Source organism: Trematomus bernacchii, unplaced genomic scaffold, assembly GCF_902827165.1.
Source record: "Trematomus bernacchii unplaced genomic scaffold, fTreBer1.1, whole genome shotgun sequence".
Classification (NCBI taxonomy): domain Eukaryota; kingdom Metazoa; phylum Chordata; class Actinopteri; order Perciformes; family Nototheniidae; genus Trematomus; species Trematomus bernacchii.
In genome coordinates, this window is record NW_022987714.1 from 11,654,512 (window position 1) to 11,665,203 (window position 10,692).

Consider the following 10,692-nt stretch of genomic DNA (forward strand, 5'->3'; position numbering starts at 1 on the left):
TTTAAGATATATATATTTTTCATATTTTTGGAATTATTATTAGGGCCCGAGCACGTAGTGCTAGGACCCAACGGCGTCCTAGCACAAAGTGCGATGAACCTATTGTTATCCTAGGAATTTTTATTATTATTTTTCTGCGCTTTAGACCTGTTTTTGACAGCTTTAGGACGCTTCAAAAGTTGTGTAATTTTGCACGGACTCCAGAACCGGTGAAAATGTCGACATTCTGGAGTCAATGGGTTCAAATTGTCCAACCTGCTCACTAGCGCCACCTATGAAAATCCCATTTCGTAAACATTTACATAGTCGCACCGTAACTCTGAATGACCTGAAATTGTGCACACTTATCACTGCGCGCACTTCTGTGACCGCAGTTTTAATTTTAATTACTTTCTGCTGACACTAGGTGGGGCTGTGCCTGCCCCTAATGACGAGTCGCCACTGGTCATATGCACATAAGCTACAGTGTAAAAATAGCAATGAAAATCGTATGTCCCAAGCTCCTCCAACAATGCAACATAGTAGACAGAAACAATAAAACAAATAGAAAAATGAAATGGAAAAATAAAAATGCCTTTTATTTTTTTCTTATAATAATGACTCATGATAATCAAAGTTACCTAAGATATAATAATCTATTTCTCTCTCACGCATGCACACACACACGCACACACACACGCATGTATTCCTGTGCCTTTTTTTCAAATGTTTGCCAATGATTATACAACACTCAATTTCTAGAACAGGTTTCAAATTTGTGCTGCAAAAAAAGGTTTGCTGGCTAAATCACATTGTCACAATTTGATGTTGGTAGGCACTTTATGTGTACATACAAGTCTCAAAAAGTGAGCATTTCATGATGTCCCATTCTGCAGTTGTAATTCCAATAACCATCACATGATGGCAGTAAAAGAACGATTGTGAATCCATTTAAATAAATGTATTGCATTTTCTTCCACTATAAATTGAGAGACTCATGTTTAATCAGTTGCTTTTGGAAAAGGTTATTATTATTCTACTTATTGACCTTGCAACATACTGCAGCAGGATTTATACTGTCCATCTGGACAGACAACGTGTAGCAAATGGCACAGATGAGCCAGTCTAATAATAAGTGGGTCTACTCTACAGGGGGAACGGTCTTATAATGTTCCATAAAATGTGTCTGCTCCATTGCACAGCAGCCAAGCAGGTGTAAAAACTCTCCCAGGCCACGTCTCCTCCAGCCTCCCACACTTCATGGACTCAAACTACACGTATGTTCAACATGTGTAGCGCCGCGGTGATGAGGACCCTTGAGCTTTCACTGTCTCCTCGTCAAGTTGTTTTTAAGAGGCTGATTTGCAGCAAACAGATGCATGCAGGGACGATGCTCCACAGTTGAGATTTTGGATCCAGATGTATTTACACTTTGAGACACTTAGTAATGGTCTTTGGGGTAGCACTTCTTTCTCACATGACTGAAAGCAGACAAAAGTGAGAGAATTGGGGAGATCATTTTGTATATCATTTACTGGTTTCAAATTCTGCAGTCAGTGTTTTGGGTCTTTTTCAAGTATTTCTTACAATTGGCTTAAAATATGTTTTTCCATTGTCCTATACAATTTTCTGATTTTTTTCCAACCAATCCATACAGCTCACATGTGGAGAGGAAACTACAGCCACACTTCTAGGTTGAGAAAACCTCCTCTACTACAGGTCCTGTGGGAGCTATTTTACCAGTGAGAAGAACTAGAGCAGGGAGGTAAGGAGGCAAGGCGGGAGGACAGACATGATGTAGCGAGAGTATGTACCCAGTGTCACCACACTGCTCTGGTTTAAGGCCTTGGAAGGACTGACATCACACTTGGAGAGTTTAATTCTGCTCTGCATTTGAAAGTATGGGAGGGTGTGTGGTTAGGGGCCTGGAGTCATCTGTGGCACTGCTTTAGAGGTCTCTTGGTGCCTTTGGGATCACGCTATGCGGTTATGATCAGAGATATGCCAATGCCTCGGGATGTGGACAGTTCTTCCATTCAAAACCGTGGCCTTTGCTGTATCATTGTGTATCTTCGTGGCTTCGGGTGGATTTGGTTGTCTGTACGTGCTCTTTTGTGCTTTTGGTCTCGGAATTTGTGCCAGGGAAAATTGAAGAACTCATTCACATTTTTGTGCTGTTGCTGCAAAAAAAACCTGATATTTTTGTCATTGCAGTTCTGCAGTCTGGGTAAACAATTGAAATATTTCATTTAGGTCAGACCTACTTTGAAAGGGTTGTTGTCACCTGCAAGGTCTCAAAGTTCAGGCCATTTGTGGCAGCTATGATGCAGTGTGTTTGCTCTACTTTTAGCCTTACCTTTTCCCAACTGGCAATCAGGCTTCATTTACTTCAGTGCCCCTGGCAGTTTTCCTGTTGCAACCTTATGACGAATTTAGCCGAATTGTTTTCACGATTATTTATTTTCATATAACCCTCTTTGGCAAATGGATCAGATGATATTTAAATAGGAACTGAATCAAAATGAACCAAAATAAAAAACGTTTTTCAGATGTCTTTTTCATCTCTTAATTACTAGGCCTGGGGTTGGGGGTTTCCATCAGGGTTTCACCCACTCACTAGAGCCTCTAGGTGGCACTCTGATGTGGGTTAAGGTTGTGAGAGTCCAGCTCAAGACCTGTGCACTTCATTTGCAGCACCAGCGCTCCCACTAATTGGCTTTGGCTATGGAGATAGAGTGTGTCATGGTTCATTTATCGTTTAAATGATTTTATCTCAATGGAAAATCTAAGTTTGTCCGTGTTATTATCTGCAATAGAAGCAACAAATATTCCAATGCACTGTTCATTCATGCTTCCTTGTATGATAATTAATTATATTTTGACATTTATGCAAATTATACTGCATTGATTTGCTAGGAGAGTAGGGGAGAATATGAGGTGAAAAATGCTGATTTGTGTTTTAGCTGATTTTTTTTATGTGCTTTTACAGCAAAATACCACAAGTGCCAAATAAATGTCACAAACAACTTCGTCCTCAACGTTTTTCTTCTGTATGCTGCTGTTCTAATGTATTTTTACATTACAGAGATGACAGATCTGACCAATCCAACTTATTTTTGCAAGTAGACTATGTGGTGATAGTTGGAGCACACTCATGTGGCAACCTGGCTCCTCACTGACTGTTGGAAGCAATTCTGGCATGTAAAGCTAGCATACTGCTGCTATCGCTTGTTATCAAACAAAGCCTTATTGTGCAAGACAAGCTATTACGCGCTTCATTTCCAGGATGGTTGCTGATTCACTGAGGGATAGAATATTTAACCCGATGTAAAAAAAATAAAAATGGAAAGCTTCCAAAGTTGCATCACACATCCCTCATATATGTGTAGGATTACTTAATGATGAAGTACAATTGATTAGAGAAGCTGTTATGGACATTGTGTCCAAAATATACGTTCCACCTTAATGTACATTTCATCAGGGATCTATTTCCCCTTCGAAACTGGATTCATGCCATAATTGCATTTAAGTACCACTTGCCGTAGTCCCTTCCCAAAGGACTATGGGAACATGTGTTTCCCATTGTTCATGGTTTCTTCATGTGTTCACACTGACCACACTGACTTTCCCATTATCTCACCGTGCTTGTGTAACTCCACAGACTCTTTTATCGAATTTGCAGATTGTGCTTGGATTATATCAACTAAAGCAACTACACCAGTAAAGCAAAAGAGTAAATACGCATTACAGTAACTGTATGGCTGCAGTGGTATGGTTATTTAAAGGAAAGTTCATCCAAAAATCACTTGCATAGCTAACTGCTAGCATATTTGAGCTATAGCTAACGTTACAGTTTAGCTAATGTGGATTAATGTTTAATCTCACGCTGAAGCATTGGCCTCTTGTCCATGAGTAGATGTCCTACCTTCCTTCTGTGCGTTTATGCCCTCGGTCCATGTAGTTTTGTAGAAAGAAAATAGTTCCTACATGAAACTGCTTACAACAATGTCTGTACAGTATATCCTCTCTTGTAATCGGGTCATGGTTTCTGAAAATAGATATTGCTTTTGAGATCCCTGTTTAGTTTTACAAAATTATTTTTTCAGTGCTTTGAGCACAAGTGCATTGCCATAAAGATCAATTTTGTTCAAGAAAAGGCAAATATCTCTATGACCGATATCCCCAAAACTATGGGCTTTCGATTTTAGAAGTGAATTATCCTTTAAGCCCCTATAAAGATGTAAAGAAAAAGTTTGATATTTTTGGGGAATACACTAGAGTTATATGTGTGTATCATAAAGAAGGAAAAGTACTTGAACAGCCCCTTTGGTAACAGATAAAAAACAAAATACACAGCAGCATGTTAATTAGTCCCGTTAAGTAGTGTTTGCATAGGCCGATTTATTTAACATTAACTCATTGGTTTCCCTCGGTTTCTAAGCTTTATTCTAAGCTTTAAGCTAACCACCTGCTAGCACAAGCTTATAAATGCACACATATGAAAGTGTCTATCATATCTCTGTGCAAATATCCAAATATTCCTTATATTCCTATATTCAAACTATTTATTTTCATTTAACCCCAAATATTGAAATGTTCTACCCATTAGTTGATGGCAACCTCGACCAAATCTGATTCCAGTCTGATAAACTGAAATCTGAAGGAGCAAATTGACTTTTGTACCGAACCCAACTTTTTGTTTCGTAAAAGAACACTTGATCCTTGCGGAACTTTTTTTCCATCCAAAATATGGTGTATGAAAAATGTGTCCCAGCTGCTGTATTTTTAGCCACTTACACAACCTGTGTGAAAACATTATCTTTTTATCTTTTATTTGGCTCAGGCTTTTCACAAGTCCCTTTTTACAACCCACAGGAGTCAAATTCTGTACTCTGGAAGAAAAGGCCAATTTTCTGGCCTACACTGCTTCAAGATAAATGCTGCTTGCAGTAAGGAGTTGCGGGTGTTTTTTCAATCATGCCATTGCCCTGTTTTAGTATGATTTTTTTCTCATTTTGTGGTCAAACCACAAAAGAGACCAGAATAAAACTACCTCTCCATTCTTATTGTAGTGTAAAGTTGAAGTTCACACTCAACCGAGAAACAGGACCTTCCTGAGAAATGATGGATTGAGTGGATTTTCACTGTTTTTGGTAATGCGTTTTGCTGAGCATTTAATCCTTGTGAAATTATATCTATTTTTGAAAGATTCTCATTTTATGAAAATGGTCAGAATAAACCATGGTGAAAATGTAGGTAAGAAAATAAGGTGGTAGAGTTTTAAACCTTGGTTCGCCAAAACAATTATTCTGTTTTGCTGATTCATTTGCTAAAATTACTGATTTAAAAGTGTGTTTCCAATCATTTCCCCCTCATTTCTGGTTCACTTCCCAGTCATGTGTGGAAAGGTGATGTTTTTGGCCCAGGAAGTAAGATGACATCAGAGGTTTTTCTTTGTAAAACCGAAATCAGACTGGTCCACCCAGATTTGTCTATTAGTCCTGGTGACTGACAAAATAAAACAGGCAGTAGATGAATAAGTGAAAAAAAACATGTGCTGGCAATACTAGCTGGCAAGGCATTACATGTTATAACTTAATTGGAATACAACGTTGTTATAAAGCAATTAACCATCCTCTTTACGAGTATGACAACAGTTAACTTTACGTGTATCCTGTAATAAAACTGAATTACATGTCTTGCACAATTTTAACACCCACTTATATCTTATCAACCTTTAACCTCTTTGAAAAGCGGCCCTCCCAAGAGTCTCCTAAACTTTTTATATCGGCTTGTATCAGTGTTATATTCAGAAAAACGTAAGGTGGTATATATTATGTAAAAATAAATGTTCCTACTCCATCATTATATTATTTACAGGCCTGGCCATAAAAATATGATTGATTTATGAAGCTGGTAGCCAGCCAAGTTCATTTCTTTAGTCAGTCTATAATGCTTGAGTTTCCTTTCTTTGTTGTCAAGACAGACTTGGTTGTATCTCGATTTTAATATACAAGATCTTAGGGTCTTTCACAAACACATTTTCATAGGGTCTTGTTGATGACAGGATCAAAATCACATTTTTTAAAGATAATGTACAAGTCAGAAGGGAAAAACTTAAAGAGGCGAAAAGGATGAAGTCAAGTGAATGTTGATCTAGCATGCAGAGTATACCTCAGACTGAAACACATCTTGAAACGGTTGGGATTTCTCCAATAGTCAGCAGTGTGTAGGATATGTCTGTGTGAAGCATGGCATTTTTTTTCAAAAAAACAACCCAAAATGTGACAGCCCTCTCTTTAAAATAGGGTGTTTTTGAGTACAAAGTTAACAATCTGTCAAAATGAAAGTTGGGTGGAAGTCCAGTTGCTGATGGCCACTTTCAGCTAATATAAATAGTTTATCAGTTGCTTCAGCCTTAAAAGAACAAACTGAGTCAGCACGTATTATCTTAATGTTGCTGCATTAACACATTTGCAGATGTAAATTATGACAGATTAGAAAAATATTTGATGTGGTGATGGCTGTGGCTCAGGGGGTAGAGGAGTGGTCCACCAATCAAAGCGTAGTGGTTTCGTGCCTCGCCTCTGTGTTCAAAATGTGGAATTTTTTGGAAATGTGTGTTACATTACATTACATTGCATTTAGCTGACGCTTTTATCCAAAGCGACTTCCTGTGTTAATGGATGAATGCTCACTCAAAACGTTTTGAATGGTCACAAAGATTATAATAGCGCTATATACATTTAGTCCAAGAACCATGGTAATCATTTGTAATTTGTTGACTTGACTTTATTACCATTTTATGCAATTACATTAATAAGAATATCGCCAATTTAAAGAATTAAAGCAGCTTTAATCAATATGTTTGGATTAAAAGATGACAATATGTAAATGTGGCATTAACAACTTGTTTGTGCTGCCCCCAAGTGGCCAACCAAAAAGTATTTATCACAGGTTTAAATGAAGTGCAAATAATACCGTGCAAAACTTTGCATCCTATGGTTATAAGATTGTTGTGTCTCTCTGGTTTGTGTCAGGCATATAGTACATTTAGTGTTTAAATGATACATTCATCTAGTTTCTTTTTAGAATGGTAAATACTGTCTTGGGGGCGAATCAAGTTGTGGCTTACAAACTCTAGCAAACTATGGACCATTATGTGATATATATATATAGGATATAGAATGTAGGCCTTTTATCATCACATGAGAATAGAATGGGCCCTTACTTTTGAGAGGCCACATAACATAGTTCCTATCTTGTGCAGATTAGTAAAGAAATTCGATAACTCACTTACAAATATGTCATTTCATATTACACACTTCTAAAAGAGAATTTCCTTTCATCTAGTTGCTTAGAAACATCACATTTACTTTCCTTTGTGAGAAATGCCATAATGTAACTGGTTTCAAAGCTCTTTCAATAAGTTTAATATCACCCTGAATCTCCCCAGAACGGTATCCTCCTCAAGGGATCAGGGGGCTTCAGTTTAGATCTACAGCTTCTCTTCCACAGCCAGGCTCCTAGTGATACTTTCCACCCTGGCCCTCCATCAGCATTTCTGCCAAAACGCAATCTCTCACACATAGCTAGAGACTGTAAACTGGAGAGAACAGGACTAAGCAGCCTCAGAGACTTTGAGCTTTCCACAGGGGGGTAAATCAGACTTCTCTTTGGTGAGGGATAGGTTTTATGGTGAATTATTGAGTGCATTGGTCATTACATGTCATTTGTTAGACGCTTTTATCCAAAGCGACTTACATACATTCAGTACTGTGGACAATCCCCACAGGAGCAATTTGGGTGAAGTGTCTTGCCCAGGGACACAACGACATGCTGATTGCTGTGGGACTCGAACTTGCTACCCCCGGATTCGAAGTCCAGCACTCTAGCCACTGAGCCACAGCCGCCCACGTATCACGGTCATGTATTATGGTTACACCTTAGGACGCAATGCCACATGCATTTTTAACATTGAGTCATAAGGAATTATACCCTAAGACACTGTCGGATAAGACATGCAATGAATGAGACACGGGACCTCCCACTGGTAATCACTGTGAAGGATGGCTGTTGCCTCCTTACTGGGTGGCACGTACTGTAGACGTCTGCTCCAACCAGAAGGCAAATACCACAGAAGTACCCGCCACGTGTTTGACCAAGCCCTCTAAAGGCCATGGCATCAGACAGACTGAGGGGCAGGCCCGAGAAAAAAGGTTTACACAACCTGATGTACAGCAGGTTTTTATTTTAACCACCCTGTGGGAGGGTTACATACTTGGGTTTCAGATTGAAGGATGATTGGTCTGTCAGATGTGAATTAACACAAAAATCACACTAATTTCGTAAATGTTGATGAAATGGTCTCTTCCAAATTGAAATAAATGTATATGATTTTAACTATAGTAGAAACAGACAAGGTTATCCATTATGTCCAATTTCTGCACACGATTTGAAAGATTTCCCAACTCATATATCTATCATTCATTGCAGAAAGGTATTCTATGAAGTCAGTCTATTTTCCAGAGAGCTCCTTTTTTACGCAAGAAATATTTGGCTATTTGTGCAATTCATGATTTAGGATAGTGTCCTTTGGCCCAACATAGAACCTTAAGGATAATATAAAACAATTGGATATATTAACTTTTGGCTTAGGGTGATAACTGCAAATGTCAACTGGTGAGCCATAACTTTCTGGATGAGTTTAGCAGTAGTGGTATGTACAGTATTTTATAGATGAGAGAGATATGCTATTAATCCTGGTTTATGTCAACCTTTTTGGTGTGATCGAAAAGCCCTGATGTTGTGTTTTTCTTGTCCTGTTGAATTTTTAGTGTGTCACCCTTCTGCCAACACCACTGAATATTACGAAGGGGCATTTAGGGGTGGCAGATTGTGCCACACTTTTACTCAGAAGGTGGGACTTTGATTTCCTATGATTAGGATCAGAGTATGGATATTCTGTATTTCAAATATGTTTCAAATATAAGTTCTCAGGATCTGACTTTTTAACTTCATATTTCCAATGACACTCCTATGGGTAAAGTATGTAGTAAATTAGTCAGATTAGTAACTGAAAAAGTAGAAACTACAGGCAAAAAATAATAAGTTAACCAAGCATAATACCTGACATGTTTACGCTCTATTCCTTCTCAACAAACCTTTGTGTAGGTTGATTCCTGGCAATTAAAGTCATGGAAAGCAGAACCATCAAACTTGACACAAGTGAAATCAAGACATTGTTTTAGACATTGGCTTAAGAACGTTTTTACTGTGTGGAGATATGAAATGACTATGAACAGCTTACTTGCCATGAGCTCTTGTAGCATTTATCAGAGAACTCCACAGCGTGTATCGCAACACTCTCTCCACTGAACGCAGAAAGTCTTAACTGATATCCACCATCAGACAAACTACCAGTTGGATGGCTAACAAGCTGTTCTCCAATGATGCAAATAATAAGGCTACCTTACATAACTTAAAAGTGAAAAAAGTAACCACTTAACCCTTATCTGTTGCTAAGTTAGAGCTCAATGTGATAAGGGAAGTCATGACCACAATAAGTTGTGAGAACACTCACGCTAGACATTGGAACAAGGAAGCCAAAACATCTCCATGATCAAAGATAAAACCAATAGAAAAGTTGTAACGTGGCTTTTACAGTTTGTGGCCATTACTCTTAGCTATTATTATTATTAATAATAATAATAGTATTAATGTTGGTGTCTAGAAGCCACAGAGTCTAACTATTTTACAAGCTAGCAAGCAGGTAATACAAAGAGATGACAGAGAAAAAGACGAGGTATTTTGCAATATTAATTTTAGGCTCAGTTGTATGGAATAAGGTAGAAAAACTCTACTAAAGTAACACTTTGCAAACTGACCATCAAATACCAAAAGAAGGGGGCATTCATATGGACTCTTTATAATCCCATGTGAAAGCAGTGTTATCGAGCAACACATAGTTAGAAGCAGTGTAAATATCTTTTAAATTCTTGACAGCAGGCTGTTTAGCTAGTTGACTTAAGTTCAGCGATCCTTGTTGGAGGTGCTGAAAAGTTGCTGTTGGCTTCGATGGCCGGTGGTTGGCAGGAAAAATGCTCTGGGAATAAAAATGTCTACATTCATGCCATGAAAGGCTTATCCAAGTACTGCTGCAGTGAGGGATTTAAGTGATCCATGAGTGGCTTGTTTACTTCAGTTAGAGCAATTTTCAAAACATAAAACTTATATAGCTTGAACTTTTAGCCTTATGTGGCATGGACCGTCTAAGAGTATTATATTCAAAGCCATAAGGAATAAATGGTGAACGATATGGAGCTTGGTCAACATTACAAATTAAATTCAGAGTCCAACTAAAGCTGGATGTTTGATGTGTTTCACGCCTGTCAAAGTGTGAATAAAATGGGAGATGTCACATCTCTTTATATCAAGCCCAGGCCACTTAGTTGCCATTCCAGTATGCCCTGTAATACATCTAGTGCCTTCCTCTATCCCACATCCTGGAGCTGTTGCAGATGTTCCTATGAATAGACCACGTGTGAAGTGTCCGGGTACTTGTTATGGATTATTTGAATAGATTACCATGTCGCCGTCCCCACGGATTACACACGCTTACTTCTTACAGTTTTCTTATGGGAAAGTCCATTTAAAACAGTCTTGTGAGAGTCATGGTTGTTAAGGCAAGGCAAGGCAAGGCAAGTTTATTTA